Below are 18,395 nucleotides of genomic sequence, written 5' to 3' on the forward strand. Positions count from 1 at the left end.
TCCTGGTAGTTACTCATATTCACCTGCTATTTCACGCCTCATTGTCCACATAGTTTCCTGAGCCTGGTATTCTCCTTAAGCCTCATCTTTCCTATATTAAACTGAATAATCATCCTATTTGTCTTTCAAAACTCAGTTCAGGGGCTCTCTTTTCCAGAAAACCTTCTCTGAATCTGCCTCCCACCCTTGGTCAGGCTAAGAGCCCATTCTGTGAGTTCTTGAAGCACCTGGGGCATAACCCTATCAGTGTATATACTTTATTATGTTGAACATCTGTTTACATTTTCTTCATTACCAGTAGATAATCTGTATCTTGAGATGAGGGAACTTGACTTCTAATTTCAAACAGCACCTAGAACAAATGTTTGAGAAATAGTTAGGTGCTTAACAGATGTTTGTGGAGCAGAATTAAATTGGTGATTTAAAATTTCATTTGTATATCCAACTTTTGCACTATGTTCTGCTATATTCCTGTGATGTACCATGATTCCTGAATATGGCCTTTGATTTTCCACCATTCCTGGTTTTGTTCATTTCATTTTCGGCACTGAGAAAGCAACCTTCCTCTCAACCCTTCTATATTCACCTGTGGATATTTATACCTAACATTTAAGACCATCTAAACTGCCTTCTCCTCTCTAATTTGACACAATTGAACTTAGTACCACAGCAATCTGCACTCTCTGATACTTCTTTTCATTGCTTTATTTGACATCTATGGATTCTTATCGTTCTCCTTTCCTACTATGAGGTCTGCTTCATGCAGTTTAATATTGGTCTATTTTGTACTACTTATTATGGGTCTTCATTCTTGTTACTGAATAAATGTAATATGGACTGAATAAATGATTCATATTTCTTCATTTGAACCACACCATTCCTAACATTCATTACAAGACAGCTTTCCTCAAAAATTCCACCAAGGTGGTACTTTTTGGCTTTTCCTTCTAATTTATCTTTTTGGATGTGTCACTGAGGGATTTAATTATAGTTTGAAAGCAGTAACTTAGAGACTCTCTATCCAGGTGGCTCTTGCATGAAAGATAAAAATCAGACTTGATATTAACATTTACAGATAATCAAAGTGGAAATTTTCTAAGAAATTACATCAATAAATTAAAATATTTTTTCCTAATTAACTTCAGAAAAACCATAAAACCTTAGAGTGTAGAGGGATGTGTAGACATAGCTCCTTTTCTTCCTGCATTTTCACCCTCTAAGAACTCAATTTTGAATATAGATTTTACAGAAGCAATTTAGGTGGCTATGATAATAATGATATAAATACCATTTGATTATATTCTGGTAAGTACTCCTTTATTAATGTAAATAGTAAGTGTAAATATGTGTAAATTGGAAATATTAAATGGAGAAAATGTGTATATATATGGATTGTTTATATAATATCATTCTCTCTATTGCTAACCATTTTGCTGACAATAATTATCAGAAATATTGGTCTAATAAGCAATTATAACAAAATTGAAATAGAAATTTGCTAATATTCCTAGAAAAGTTATTGCAGAGAGAAAGGTCAAAATACTTGACTACCTGACTTGGTAATTAAGAGCCTGAGTGCTCAAAACCTGTATCCAACTACTGAACAGCTACTAACTAGTTGCTGTATATTTTAACAATTTCCTTAGCCTCTCTGAGCCTCACTTTGTTCACAGATAAAATGAGCATAAAGCACCTGCCATTTCAAACAGAAAAGATTTTATTCATGATTAAATAAATAAATGAAGATACTTAAAAAAATTCAAAGTAAAACATAAATATGGTGTGCCATCATTATGACTTCATTAAAAACTAATCTTTTCTTAATAAATTATTCAGTCATTAAATAAGGAATTACTTGGCATGCATTACACCTAGGCTTGTGGTATATATCAAACCAGCAGAAGACCTTGGGTGACATATTGTAAATTTATTTCCTGGGTTGAAAAGTGTTTGAAATGGCATCAGGAAAATTTCCCCCCTTCAAATGAGCAAAGCAGAGTAAAATCCTACAGAGGTATTCACCATTGGTAACCAAGTAAATGGAAAAGAGATCGTCTAACAACACCTGTAACTTATAAACAAAAAATAAGAAAACTTTTGATAAAGTAAAACATCTATATATATCAAGAGAAAACAGTAGATTCTGAAATTCAACTGGGCACCTACTGCACTGACAAGCCCATATCCCCCTTGTGGTACTATTTAATTGGCAAAAATCATAACTGAACCCTCCCCAAAAACTGTGTGTAGAGCAGACTGAAGAGAGACAGAAAGAACTGCTGGAGGAAAAATGGGTGTAATGGCCGAAAGATCCACAGAGCATACTCTGAGAGAAGTTAAAAGTGCCAGAATTTCACAATGAATTAAGAAAATAGCTGATGATTTACTGGGTGAATCTCCACATTGAGAAAGAATAAATCCCCTAATTTGGTATACTCGACAGTAGCAAAAGATGTTTATGAGAATGTAGAACAAGATTTTTAGGAGAGATGCTCCAAATTGCAGTTGAACTTTCCATCTTCTCTTATTCCCACCAATCCCTCAAACTACCAAAGAGGTGAGGAATACAAATCCTGGTCTATCACACTAGACAAGAGGGGAAAGAAAGCCTATTCAATTAAGGTAAAAAAGACCTTCAGTCATTTCATCATACCAGAGCAAATTTTGACAGAACTACTCATTATGGCAAGAAAACAAGAAAAAGTAATACAGTTATGTAAAAATACTACAGCAAACAAAATAAGGTACAATATCATTATCTTAGCTTTCCTGAGCTGCTATCATAAACACCACACAAAAGATTGGCTCAAACAGCAGGAATTGGTTAACTTAAGCTACAAATCCAAAATTGAGGTGTCAACCAAGGCGATGCTTTCTCCCAAAGTCTGTGATGTTCTGGTGCTGGCTGCAGGGCTCCTTGGGGCTCCTTAGGGTTCCTTGGTTTTTGACCCCTCCTTGAATCACATGTCACTGTCCTCTCCTTTTGCCTCCAGATTCTGTCAAGTTCTGGCTTCCAGCTTCTCCCTGTGGCTTTCTCTGACCATGTATGAATTTATGTTGCTTATGAAGGACTACAGCAATCCAATTTCATTCAGCTGTGCTACACATTGACTAAAAACAGCATATTCAAGAGGTCCTATTTGTAATAGGTTCACACCCATAGGAATGCAGATTAAGAATAAGAACTTGTGTAAATGGGGGTACATAATTCAAGCCACCATGACCACATTATCAAAAGACATCTTTCTATGGAACCTAAGAGTATTGTATGCATGTATATATGTATATATGAATGTGTGTATGCATGCATATATTTATATATTACATGCATGCTATATAATATATATTTATGTCAATATGTATATGTGTGCATGCAGTTGTATGTGTTTATAATGTATATGTACGTGTGTGTGTGTATATATATATGAATTTTAGAGCTAAAATAATAGGGAAAAAAGGGAAGGCCCAATAAAAGTATTGCAAAACTAGTAAATATATGAGATTCAGCAAGATACCAATGAAAGTGATGGTACTTACACGGCAGAAAGTCTCTAGATTATCACTATGAATGCATATTAAAATAGCAAGTTACAAAAGTGATTGGAGAGACTCCAATGCATATAGATGATGTTCTAATATGATCCAATAGTATAAGGATAATTAATGCCAGTGGAATAGAGAAATCAAATGGAAGAAGCCTTATTCAACAATTTAATACAGGAAAATTTTCCTGAACTGAATGGACATGGGGGAGGGGGCAGACTCTGAAACTGCATTTTCTGCATTTTGAAGGCACACACAAAATTTTAGGAAAATTTGATGTGGAGTATCACAAATGAAGTTATTAATCTTTAGGAACAAAGATAATTCCCTAGATATCTAGGCAATAAAATAAATAAAATTTAAATAAATAGACTGATGTAGTAGTTTGATATTATTTATATATTCCAAAAAGAGATATTATGTTTGTAAACTGCTCTGTTTCTGGGCATGATACCCTTTGACTGATTTAAATTCAAAGGCTTTATTCTTACTTGATTAAATTAAGATTAGGGCTTTGATATGACCATTTCGTTAGGGCAACTCAGAGTTGAGTCCCCACCCTCTTGGTGGGCTACATATACACAGGCGTTCAATCAAGAACATGGAAGTAGATATACAGATAAGAATACAGAGGAAGAGAGCGCCATAGACACAGCAGAGGCCCCAGGAAGAGAGATGAGTCTGATAGTTTTCAGCTGAAGAGAACAGAGCAGCTGAGATGCTCCAAGAGATGAGCCTTATGCCAGCCTACAGCTGAGATTGGAAAGAGCTGGGACCATGGAGCCTGAAGAGGATGAAGGAAGGCTGAACCCTCGCAGACGCCCGCTATCTTCAACACATGGTAAATGACTTTTGAGAAAGCACCTCTTATGGTACCCAGAGTTGGACTCTTTATGGACTTGTGACCGTAGGCTTCTACCTCCAAAAAATACCCAACAGATTTCTGGTACTTTGCATCAGCACCCTTTTGGCTGACCAATATAACTGACTATTAATATCTCCACAACAGTCAGTGCTAGGATTCAATAGAGAACTATACAATTCTAGAAAAGTAAACTGTGATGTAAGAATCAAGTCAAGCTCTCTTTCAAGTTGGCAATAGGCAAACTTTGAAAAACCTTAAATCAAGGAAATTTAAGTATCCATGAACTGTTTTAACCAACCCCTTAAAAAGGAACACCAGTTTGTTAAGAGAAAAAATGAAAAGATGACTTAGGTTGGGCAATGAATCCATTTAAATATAGAATGACTAGAAAACACTTATAGAAATTAATATTATAAAACAGAATATGAATATTATAAATCTATATAATGTAAAAACAAAACACCTGACAAATTTAAGGCAGTAAGAGGAATTATACCAATCCTAATAATGCATTATTCATACCAAGGAGACAGTTATTACTAATACTGAAATATGTACTTTTTAATAGCTTTAATGAATACCATAAAATTCACATACTAAAGAGTACAATTCAGTGTTTTTCAGGATATTCAAATAATTGTGCAACAGTCAAAACAATCTAAATTTGGAATACTTTTTTACCCCAAAAAAGAAAATCCAGACCCATCAGTGGTCATTCCCTAGCACCCTCTCAGCCCTTGGAAAATACTAATCTACTTTCTGTCTCTGTAGATATTCCTATTCTGGATATTTCATATAAATGTAACTATACAATATGTGATCTTTGTGACTGGCTTCTCTTACTTAGCACAATGTTTTCAATGTCCATCTATGCTGTAGCATGAATCAGTACTTCCTTCCTTTTTACTGCCAAATACAATTATTCTAGAGTATGGATATACCATGTTTTATTTATCCATTCCTCAGTTGATTGACATTTGGACTGTTACCAATTTTTGATTATATGAATAATGCTGCCATGAACATTCATGTACAAGTTTATGGATGGGCATGTTTTCATTGCTCTTAGGTGTATATATACCTACTAATGCAATTGCCAAGTCATATGGTAACTCCATATTAATATTTTGAGGAAATGTCAGACCCTTTTCCAAAACAGCTACCCAATATTACATTCCCACCAGCAAAATACGAGGGTTCCAATTCATCCACATCTTTCGAACACTTTTTATTGTCTGTCTTTTTCTTATAGCCATCCTAGTAGGTATGAAGTCATATCACTTTTGGTTTTGATTTGAATTTCCCTAAGGACTAATAATGCTGAGCACCTTTTCATGTACTTCCTGGCCATTTGTATATCACTTGGAAATATGTGGTTTTAAAAACAAAATGGCTTCAACTTCCTAAATAGTTTTTAAAAAATCTATTTTCTGAATATTAGGGGCATATTTCAAAGAATTAATATATGCCATGTTTGAAATTCTGTAACTATTTTCATTGTACTTTAGGTTTCTTCTATTATTTTTAAAATGATGTTTATCGTACTTGCATCTATAATGTGGTATATGTTTGTGAAAGCATATTTATCTATTTCTCCTTCTAAACCAAAAGAGATCACTAATTATGTCAACTAATGATAAAAACAAGTTTTTCTGGGATGGAATTTGAGGTAATTTTAAAAACACATCTTTGCAGTATCTGCACTGCTTGAGTTGGTTAAGATAGACGCATCCATTTTTAAACAGTAGAATGATTTTATTAAAAATGGAAGGAAGGGAGGGAGGGAGGAAGGAAGGAGGGAAGGAAGGAAGGGAGGGAGGGAGGGAGGAAGGAAGGAAGGGAAGTAAGGAGGGAGGGAGGAAGGAAGGAGCAATAGAGGGAGGGAGGGAGGGAGGGAAGGAGAGAGGGAGGAAGGAAAAGACTCAAAGCAAATATGCCAGTTTTGTAAAGTGGTAAATTCTCAGTGGTGGAAATACCAATGTTATTTTCTTTGCAATTTTCTATAATTTAAAAATTTTTTCTTTATCGATTCTTCAGTCCTAAAATGAGATCTTTTCTTCTTTGGGGTAACAAGAAATTAATTGTACATGAATGAACATGAGTCTATGAACAATTTGAATATAATGTATTTCAATCAATACATGTTTAAGAACAGTCTCCAATATGAAGACTGCAGTTATGTGACATTCTTTCATAGTTTCACTTTAAAGATGAATGTGGTATTAGCTAGCAAACATTACTCATAATATTATCTGGAAATCTCAGTTGGAGTTATCAGTAAAAGCAAAGGGAAACAATCCTTTTAATGTTGTGAGTTTGAATTGATGTAAAAGAAATGAAATAAAGAAAATTTTAAGATTGTCCTCAGGCTTATTAATAGAGAATGGATAGACAAGTATTAAGAAATTAGTTAGACTCTTGTATATCATAAAAATATAGAAAGTGATTTTTATTTGTTTTAATATATTATTTATCATTTAATGTGCTAAGAAGATAAAGTAGTTGAAAGTAATACATACCCAGTGGTAGCTTTTATAATAGAAAATTTATATCTTTTTTGCTGTCGAAATTTGTTTTTTAAATATTTAAAAATCTTATTTCCAAAATCAAAGGAGTGAAAAAATTTGAACATTATTATGAAGGTTTACTAACATTTTATAGTGTATAGCTTCTATCCCTGAATTCACCAATATGCATATGTTTTTAAGGGTTCGTTTTGGAATACATTAAATTAAATTTCAGGGTATATATTAAATATGGGTCACAAAATCATTTTATTTATAAGGTCCCCTCAGCTTGAATTTGTTTTTCAGTTAAGACTAATTTTAATTTACATATAGACAGAGCATCTGTAAAAATATATTATGAACTGGAACTTTTCAGTGTATTCCCAAGCTATGGATTGCTTTATCATTGTGTGCTGCTGCACATTACTGGATTTTAACAACAAAAATATAAATGTATGTCTTCCCTGTTTGTTTTTGGGTTCTGTGGTGACTGAACATCCTCAGTTTTGAAATAAATGTAATATCAATTGTAGATGCTTCAAGTTGAAAATTTTTAAATATTGATACAAAATATTGCAAAAGTTTGTTCAGAACAGAACTTTCCAGTGTCAAAATCCAAGATTACTTTGGCCTTTATATTATTTTATATTATTTAGCAATACTCACTACAGAGAGCAGAAGAACCCAAAAGCATGTTTTAATAGAAGGAAAAAACATTTCAACAGGAGAGAAGAATGTAATGTGTGCATATCAAGGATGATTGCCTGTTTGCTCTCAGGAAGATGTGGTTGTTCCTTTCCCATACTTCTATTTTTTTTTATTGTTGTTACTATTATTAACAGGAAATGAATCTGTTGAGGGTAGGAAGCTTAAAGTGGGTGGAGATTAAACACAGGTAAGGAAGCTTTGAAAAAGCTCTTGTGGGAGGGTGAGAGTGGGTTGCAAACAGGAATATATAAAAAGATTGGGATTTTTACATACTTTTTGAGGCTGGTGAATATTAAAACATTCAAGATCTAATTAGCGTCAATGATCATCTCCCCAGCCTTTCTTGGCGGTTCAGAAGACAGTATAAGGAAACTGGGTAGCTGAGGGTTGCCCAAGACTAGCGTATTACCATATCGGTGGAATGAAATGATGGAAGGTCAGGGGTGTTTAGGGTACGGAGAAGCGTTATTGAAATGCTGTACTGTGAAATATAAACTGGATGAGGGAAGACGGAAGGATGGAAGGTTCATATTTGGGATCTACAAAATTATAAAATGTTTACCAAATTCAAACTGTATGCTTTTTCTTAGGTGTTGGGATTAAAATTACATCTTTTGTTGTTTTCTTTCATTTCTATATAGGTGTGTTAATTTCTTAAGGCTTTCATAACAAATACTATGACCTAGATGTCTTAAAACCACAGAAACTTATTCTCTGACAGTTGAGGAGGCTAAAAGTCTGAAATTAACGTGGCATCATGGAGCGCCATCGGTAACCCGCAGGTGTAGAGGAAATCCTCCTTGCCTCTTCTAGCTTCAGGTGCCTCCCAGCAACCTTGGCGCCCTTCGCCCTGCAGATGCACCGTGCTGCCTCGTCCACCTCCGCGTGTCTTTCTTCCTGGTGTCTTTCTGCTGTGTCCTCACTCCTTCTTTTACGGACACCAGCTATGCTGTACTAGGACCCACCCTAATTCAGTTTTTTTCCTTTTACCTAATTATATCATTAAAGACCCTATCTCCAAAAAAGGTCAGACCCACAGTACCTGAAGTCAGGGCTTGAGCATAACTTTTTTGGGGACACAATTCAATCCATAACAATATGAGTAGTTTTGTTTTTTGTTTTTGTTTTGTTATGTTTTCTGCCCAATGTTTGCAGGATTATGCTTCTTTCTCTTTAAATTTTTTCCAGGATCAGTTTATTTCTTACCCTTTTTAACTGTGAGCTATATACTCAGAATTGTGCATAAAATATCTGTGAACAGTTTCAGGAATTGTTACCACGTGGTCAACTGTTAAAACATTGCCTGTGTCAGCAAGATGATGCAACCAAAAAGAGACACAGATTCCCAGTCCACTGACAAGAATACAAGCAGATACAGAAGAACACACAGCAAATGGACAGAGAGAGCAGACAGTGGGGGGTGGGGGGTGGGGAAGGGGAGGGAAAAACAACAAATTTGCCTGATTTCTGCATGCATTTTTTCCTAATCACCTACTCCTCTTCCTCTTCCTTCAGATAACCATTGTTTTTGAATTATTTTTGGTTATACCACATGTATGTGACTTCTAAACCACAAAGTCTAGAAGCCCTGGGAGATAATGGACTCATACATTTTATATTCATAGGCAACTATGAGTACCATCATTTTTGCTACTGTACAGCAACAGTAATCAGACTTCCTGAGCTCATGTTCCACTGCACACTCATAACAAATTTATGAGCACTACAAATAGCATTGGATTATGGGCATTTTAATCAACATTTATCATATTGGAAATAAAAAGTGAGAAATTTTATATAATTCATACAAAAATAAAAATTAACTCAAAATTAAACTTTGAAAAAAATTGTGAGAAGAGTAACAGTGTTTTATATTTGTTCTAATAACTAATATCTGGCTTAAGAGATAGCTGAATTTTGATGTCTGTTTCTCCATTTAATCTCTTGCAGTAGATTGAAATATATGAAGAAAATCCAGCCTTACACAGATATGTAATTGGAAAATAGAATTTTAATAGCTTTTTAGATCATTGGGCTTATTATACTTTGATATAGCACAAAATTCCAAACTTATTTCAAATGTAAGTTGCAATAGGAATCTGAAACCATGTTAATGAACTTGTACTCTGTTCCTTTAAAATCCATTAGTCTATCTTCAGCTGTGAATGGATCATTACCCATGCATGTCTTTGAAACATCATGGATTGACCAATTTGAAAATATCAGTTCTCTGTGATATGAAGATCTTCCAAAGGTCAATACATTTCATTAAGCAAAACATACAAAAACTATTTGTCAATATCAAAACCAATCTCATTAAAAAGCTCTTTAAACAATAGAAAACTGCCGAACTCCCAATGATAGATACATATTTCCAATTGGAAGTTCAAATTTTCCATGGGCAAAAAATACTGAAAGACATATTTTGAAGTGACAGGCTCTCTTTGTTCATTTTTGAGAAAATGTATACCAACTGAAAGCTGACAAACCATAGTTTGTTTTGTTTTTCTTTGCTTTTTATGACTATTATTATTTCTTCCTGAGTCCATTTAGGGTAGTTCTTAAAGGCATTTTCAATTTATATAAATGGACAAGTTTACTGCCAAAATTTTGTAGGTTTTTATTTGCCATATTTTCCAGTTAGCTTTCTAGTGTCTTCCATTGTTCAATACACTTTTTCATTTCTGATATTTAATTTTATCATTGTTTCCTTGATCATTTTATCAGATAATTTTATTAATCTTTTCACATGACCATCCCTCTCAATTTATTTGCATTCCTTGTTATCTCCAAGGACATTATGCATAGAGAAAAAGGAAAACTGTAAACAAGGCTTGAGTAAAACAGATAAGTAAAAGACTTTGATTATGAGAACACTGAAGAAAAAATATTGTTTTGAAAGACTCAATTGTGTTTTGTATATTCTCATATCCTACCTTTTCAACTTCATCTATAAATAATGAATATAAACACACAAAATTACATTAGTGTATAATTCTTTTACATTTCTTTGCCCAGTGCAGACTATGAGTCTTTGCCTCGTGGTAGACTGCATACACCACCAACAATCGATTTAATATAACATTACTGAATGCCTACTCTCTACGCAAGAATTTACATACATGCTTTCTTATTTTTATAGCAATCATTTTCAGCAAGATAGTGTAAACCACATTTGGATTAAGGGGAAATGGAGACCAAAAGCATCAGGACTGAAAATCCAGACCTGATTTATACCAAAGTTTATGTCATTTCCATTTGACTCATAGTGTACCATTAGATTCTACACTTCTTGGTAGTAGCAACTGTATTTTATTTGGTGTACTAAACAAAACAGCATGCAGAAAAAGCCTTTGACAAAATCCAATAGCCATTCATGAAACAAATTCTCAGCAAACTAGGAATAGCAGGGAAGTGTCTTAACTTGACAGAGAACATCTACAAAGAACCTATAGCTAACATCATTTTTAACAGTAAGAAACTTTCCACCCAAAATCAGAAACAAGGCAAGGATGTCCCCTCTCACTACACTGTACTGGAAGTCCTAATTAATGCAATACAACAAGAAATAGAATAAAAGGTATACATATTGGAAAGGAAGAACAAACTACCAAGTGCATTATTTAATGCATATTTAGTTTTAAATAAGTATCTGTTGAATAAATAAATGTTGAAATTATCGCATAACTCTGTTAACAAGTAGTAGGAAAGGAAAGTGCCCTAATGTAAATTAGAAATATAGTCAACATAGGCTACTTTAAAACAAAAGGAATTTCATTATTTACTATAAGATTACCAGAAAATTGAATTCATAATTGTTATCTCCTCATCAATTTTCAACATACTAATTAGCCTTCATTTAAACAATTCCCAAAGCATTCCATAGAATGTTTGATAGAGTATTTCATAAAATGCTGACATTAAAATACATACTCAATGTTCAATGACATTCTGAATGCCAGTCAAACTTCATAAATCTCTAAAATGATGGAAGCTGAGGCATATTCTTAAAATTTAGAAAGACTTTATAATATAGAAAATAGCACAGTATAAATATAGACTATCAGTTCTTTGAACAATGAGATCCCAAAGTTATCTAACATAATGTTCTATGTCAATGTAATTTGGAATGCAACATTTTAGACATTTTATTTTCATTCAGAAATTTATATTTGGGAGTTAGGTTAAAAATGGACATCACTTTTCACCTTACCTATTTTCCCATAACAGCTATTCCACAATTTGCAACCTTATTGTTTTAAGAAGAAAGCATGCCTTACATTAGGCATCAACTCTTCAATAATCATTACAGAGAACCATGTATGGAACAAGCTTTTCTGTGAAGATGGTAAGAATAGTGTTTATGAGAAGGATAATGGAATCTTTAGAGCTATATGTTAAGTACTGTGTGACAGAGTAGGAAAGAAAAAAATGGAGAATGTACCAGATTTATTGAAATTTATTAACTCAATGATTTGGGACTGTCTATGTTATTCTCATATTGCAGATGAAGAAATAGAGGCTTAATGGATTTAACACATTTTCTTAAGTTTTTGACAAGTTGATGTGGCCTAAAGCCCATATAAAGTGATGCCTTTCCAAAAATGGGTAGGGTATAAGGAAGGGTATAAGTTAGGAAAGGAAAATATAAAGAATGGAAAGAAAACTGAAGGGAAAAAAATTCAAAGATTACAATTTTTTCTCTATATTTTTATCCGCTCATTTAAAATATTACCAGTCTGAGATTCACATTACATTATTCCAAGGGATAAATTAAATGAAAATGCCATTCATATCAAAAAATAAAAATAATAAAAGTGTAAAGGTAACAAAATGGAAATGGATGATTTATTTTAAAGATTAAGATGGCTAAAAAGATAAAGATAAAGTGCTATAATGGTAGTTTCACAGTCTACAATATAAAGTTAGACAACAGGCAGGAGTAATTTCTATATGGTCGCTTCATAAGTAAAGATATATTATTATAATACGCACACCAGAGATAGCCCAGAGATTTGGTAAAACAGTAACACAGCAAAGACAGTTAGGATTATCAATTCAGGGTTATTTTATCTGCCTTACTTTATTAGTATTGATATTCATAGTTTCCATTAAACACCAAAAATATTGTTGTTATTGTAAATGCATGTTAACCCAGATTAACAGGACAACTGACTAGAGCAAAAAGTAATATTTTGGCAACATTTTGGAGTTGGCAATACTTACCAATAAATGGAAGACAAATTCCTAAATTTATTTTAAATCAAACAAAATTCATTTTTCCAATGAATATATTTAACAAATCTCTGATCCTGATTAGCTCTGATATTTCCTCTTTATTGAGTTACATAATAGGAGTTAAACAGAATCAAGTCCACTCTCCAAAGAAAGCAGCTGCTGTTATTTTTTATTAAAATATTATTATGTAGTACTTTAAATTCAATTGAAAAATATATTTTAATCTGGAGCACCTTGAAAAGTTTTAGAGTAAATTCTTAAACTATAATTTGTTGTGTATCAGAGATAATTCTTAGAGATTAATTCCATCTCTGCCTAAGTTGTCTAGATAGTATTTGGATTTTTACATAATCACAACTTGATATGATAGCAACTGATTTTAGTTATCATAATATATTCCACTTGGCTTTGCAATCCCAAGCATTATAATTCTGATTATTTTATGTTATTCAAAGATATGTCATAATTAGTAGTATATAAAAGAGTAAAATAAGCTAATTGGCTGCTCTTGGAACTCTATTGGGAAATAGAAAAGTGATGTAACTAGGTAAAGCTTGTTGAAGGTTGTATGCTATCTAATTAAAATAACAAATCCTTCTATGTCCCTCATAGCTATTTTTCACTTAGTCTATTTTATCCGATAATAATATAGCTACCCCAGTCCTCTTTTGGTTACTACTTGAATGGTATATTTCTTCCATCCTCTCATTTTCATCTTACTTTAATCTTTGAATTTAAGGTAAGTCTCTTATAGACAGCAAATAGTTGGGTCCTACTTTTTTATCGATTCTGCTGATCTTGTCCTTTTTACTGAAGTGTTTAATCCATGTCTATTTAAAGTCACTACTAATAATGAAGTACTTTCTTCTTCTATTTTGGTATTTAGCTTATGTCTTATATGTCTTAATATCTTTTTTTGCCTCAATTTTTCCATTAATGCCTATATTATATTTCATACTGAGTAACATCTCTTTTCTATTGGATATATTTTTCATCTCTTTTCCTTGTGGTTACCATGGAGCTAAAATTTAAAGCACTAAATATGTAACAATTATATTTGGTTTCATACCAACTTAATTTCAATAGTATATACATATACATAACCCATACCTCTCTGTCTTATCTTTTCATGCTTGTTACCACTTACATCTTTACAGATAAAGGGAAATTTTCCATAGGAAAATGTAGCAATTATAAGTATTTACATGCCTAAGAGCAGAGCCCAAATATATGAAACAAATACTAACAGATTTGAAGAGAGAAATCGATGGTTCTACATTAATATTAGGAAACTCTAATACCACTTTCAATAATGGTTAGAACATCTAGTTCTAAGATTATTAAAGAAACATGAGACTTGAACAATACTCTAAACCAACTAGATCTTACATACATATATAGAGCTGTTCACCCAACAAAACAAAACACACATTCATCTTAAGTGCACATGGATCATTCTAAAAGATAGACAATATGTTAGGTCACAAGAAGTCACAATAAATTTTTTAAATGATGAAATCATACAATATGTATTCTCTGAACACACAGAATGAAACTAAAAATCAATAATGGAGGGAGAAATGGAAAATTCACAAATATGTGGAAATTAAACAACATAATCTAAAACAACCAATGGCTTAAAGAGGAAATCACAAGCAAAATTAGGAAATATAAGGCAAATGAAAATGAAAATACAACATTCCAAACTACTGAGATGCAATGAAGGCAGTGCTGAAAAGGAAATTTATAGGTCTAAATTCTTATATTAAACAAAAAGAAAGACTTCAAATCAGAAGCCAATTCTTAAACCAGAAGAATAAAAGCAAATTAAACTAAAGTTAGTAGAAGTAAGGAATTACAAAGACTAGAGTGGAGACAAATGAAATAGAAAACAAAAAACAACAAAAGGATCATCAAAAACAAAGTGTGGCTCTTTGAAAAAGTCAATAAAATTGACAAACCCTTACCTAGAATGACAAAGAAAAAAGAGAGAAGGTGCATATAAATAAAATCAGAATTGGAAGAGTCATTACTACCAACCCCACTGAAAATAAATTACTGTAAGAGGATACTATGAATAAGTGTACACTAATGAATTAGATAACCTATATGAAATGGACAAATTCTTAGAAACACACAAACTACCTACATTGACTCAAAAAAAAAAATAGATCTCAATAATCCAATTACTAGTAAAGAGATTGAATCAGTAATCAAAAACCTCCTAATAAAGAAAAGCCCAAACAACATGGCTTCACAGGGGAATTCTACCAAGCATAGCAAGACAACTTAACTCCAATCTGCTCAAACTTTTCCAAGAAAATTAAAGAGTAGAGAATAATTCATTCTAAGAGGTCTACATCACTCTCATATCAAAGTCAGATTAAAGATACCACAAGAAAAGAAAAGTTAATAAAAGTTCTTAATAAAAACACTTTGGAAGATAGGAATAGAAGGAAAGTTCTTCCATATGATAAAGAGCATATATGGGGAAGTAGACTTGGCCCAATGGATAGGGCGTCTGCCTACCACATGGGAGGTCCGCGGTTCAAACCCTGGGCCTCCTTGACCCGTGTGGAGCTGGCCCATGTGCGGTGCTGATGCGCACAAGGAATGCTGTGCCACGAGGGGTGTCCCCCACATAGGGGAGCCCCACACACAAGGAGTGTGACCCGTAAAGAGAGCCACCCAGCATGAAAGTACAGCCTGCCCGAGAATGGCACTGCACACACGGAGAGCTGACACAACAAGATGATGCAACAAAAAGAAACACAGATTCCCAGTGCTGCTGATAAGGATAGAAGTGGTCACAGAAGAATGCACAGCGAATGGACACAGAGAGCAGAAAACTGGGGGGTGGGGGGGGTGGGGGGCGGAAGGGGAGAGAAATAAATAAATCTTAAAAAAAAAGAGAGCATATATGAAAAACCCATTTCCAATGCTGTGGAATACTGTAGAAAGTTGTGTCACATAAATATTTGTGCATTTTACATGGAACAAATGCATATTCAGTGATTTTATAAACAAAAGTGAAAGATGGAAAACACAAATGTGATAGCTAAAACACTGGCAGTAGCAAAGCCTCCAAATAGTCTAATTCAATATTCACCAGCTATGTGATTGTACTTCATCTTATAGCCAAATGATCTATAGCCAGTTGCAATTTCCCTATGCCTGCTATATAGATAATTTAGTTAGCATACACCTACCTCAAACATCAGCTATGAAGCAAAGCCTGTATATGCCTTTAGAATTCCCTGTTCTCAAAACTGATGGAGTTATCCTCTTTCCAAAGTTTTCCTCTATTCAGTAACAAAATTGGCATTTTTTCAGTTGTTCCAATCTCATCCATATTAATAGTTTTCCCCTACACTCAATCAACAAATTCTGTTAGTCAGTCTGATCTTTTCTACATCGTGCATAGTAATGAAGACTGCAGTGGTCATAATGGACATTCCTGTCCCTCTAGAGTTTACAGTTGAGTCAGAGAGACAGCCATTGACTATTGTGCAATTGAATATTGTGCAAATATTATTTGAAGGAAATATATAGTATGCTAAAGTGCAGGGCATTAGGGCAGGGATTCTTAATATATTTTGTTCCATGGACCCTTTGCCAGTCAGGTGAAAATCATAGACCCCTTTCTAAGTTCACACTACACTGTGTATTATTTAATAAATACATCACACCCACAGCAACACGTCCCCACAAGAATAATGCTTTTTTGAATTTCAATTCAAGTTCACAGACTGCTTGTTAAGAACCCCACATTAGGGGAAACAAAACTAATCTTACAGGCTTCACTAAAGTTTTCCTGACGGAAATGGCTGATGATGATTTCAGATGTAGTGGGGTAAAGGGAATGGGGAAAGCATATTAGAGAGCAGGAACTGCATTATTATCCCCTGAGGTGCCAAGGAACATGTTTTTAAAAGATGACAAAATGGGATGGGAAGAAAGAGTGAGCATGAGGAGAGAATATAAGGAAGATGTGGAGCAGGTGGCAATGTTGGTTCATTCATTCGTTGTCAAAATATTAATTGTAAACTCCACCATAGAATAGTGCATGTGTAAGTTGTTAAGTATTACACAGTGGTGATATGTTACAACAAGATAATTTTTTAAGAAGAAAGATAAAAAGGGGAGAGAACAAATATATAAAAGTAGAGAAAATTCTTGGAGTACGAATAAACATGTTCAAAATACAGTGAAACCATCAAATGGAATAAAGCACAATAAATTCTATGGTAACTGGGGGGAAAAAAGTTCTAAATGATTTGTGAGTGTCACTAGCAGCCTTACATAACCCCTGTAAAACAAGTGAAATGTTTTTTGCAGGTGTTGCAGCTGCTACCAGATTGGATGTTGTATTAGAATGTATGTTTTTCTTTATTTTATTGATGTAGTTATATGCATTAAATAATTCTAGACCGATATTATAATAACCACTGATGATAATTTCTGCATGTATGTAAAATTTTTGAAGATATTTTCACTCACAAATTCTAACAGGGCTTGGGAATTGAAGCTTTAATAAAAATTCTAGGAGGTAGTGTGGGAGGAATGCAAGCAACAGTCTGACAGCTGGATTTGAATGCCAGCCTTAAATGTCTCTACTTCTTTTCTACTTTTAAAATATTGATAATGTGTTTTCCGTAACACTCATGTGAAGAATGAATGAGCTCATGTGTGTAAAATTCCTAATTTAAAACAGACATTCAATATTCCAGATTAATAACAGGCATTCACATATAGATGCTATTTTAAGGATCTAAACATATTCATTTTTTTAGAAAGAAAGTGGCACAAGCAGCCATTATCCCCTTTAGTAATTTCATATGAGCAAAAAATGGTATGTGAAACTTTGTCATTGTGCATTGTGACTCATTTCAAATATTAAGATTGAGTTAATATAAAGTTAAAATTAATGTGTATAGTAGTCTCACATTTTTGAAATTATGCTGTAACTGATGACTTTGTAGAAATTTTTGTATGATATGTATTTTGATTTTCTTTTAATTCAGGTATTTTCTCTCCCCCACTGGGGGGGGAGGCAGGCTAGTATAGTAAAAGGGGAAGGTGGCTGAGGCCCAGCAGGCAACATGGCCAACAGACAACATGGCACACAGATCACATGGCTGTGAGACCTCTCCTGGAAACCTCCTGAGAGATCCCGTGAGACCGTGGCTATTTAGAAAGAGAATCCCATTCAGGGTCACGGGGAAGCCCCAGATACCTTCGAAAGGCCTCACCATTGACTCCCTGGGAACTGATGGGTAGGGCAACCAATCAAAAGAGAGAACCACTGGGGCCCCTCCCCCAGAATAGGAAGGGGGAGGAGGAAAGACTTTTAAAAGGCCTGACCTGAGGTTCCATGCATGCATCTCACTCTGCAGCATGCTGTGACGTGTGACTTGGACCATGGACTTTTCTCATTTTCCTGTTTCTTAGTAAACTCTTTACTCCCCTGCCTACCCTATGACATGTCCTTAAATTCTTTTATGTGACATAAGCCAAGAGCCTAGAAACGCTAA

General features: G+C 33.9%; 1 pseudogene; it reads left to right on the forward strand.

Annotated features, from left to right (window-relative positions):
- The first annotated feature begins 4,320 nt into the window (after positions 1-4,320).
- Positions 4,321-18,395, forward strand: part of LOC101414402 (developmental pluripotency-associated protein 2-like) — a 130,387-nt pseudogene continuing 116,312 nt past the window's right edge.

Source organism: Dasypus novemcinctus, chromosome 15, assembly GCF_030445035.2.
Source record: "Dasypus novemcinctus isolate mDasNov1 chromosome 15, mDasNov1.1.hap2, whole genome shotgun sequence".
In the NCBI taxonomy this organism is placed as follows: domain Eukaryota; kingdom Metazoa; phylum Chordata; class Mammalia; order Cingulata; family Dasypodidae; genus Dasypus; species Dasypus novemcinctus.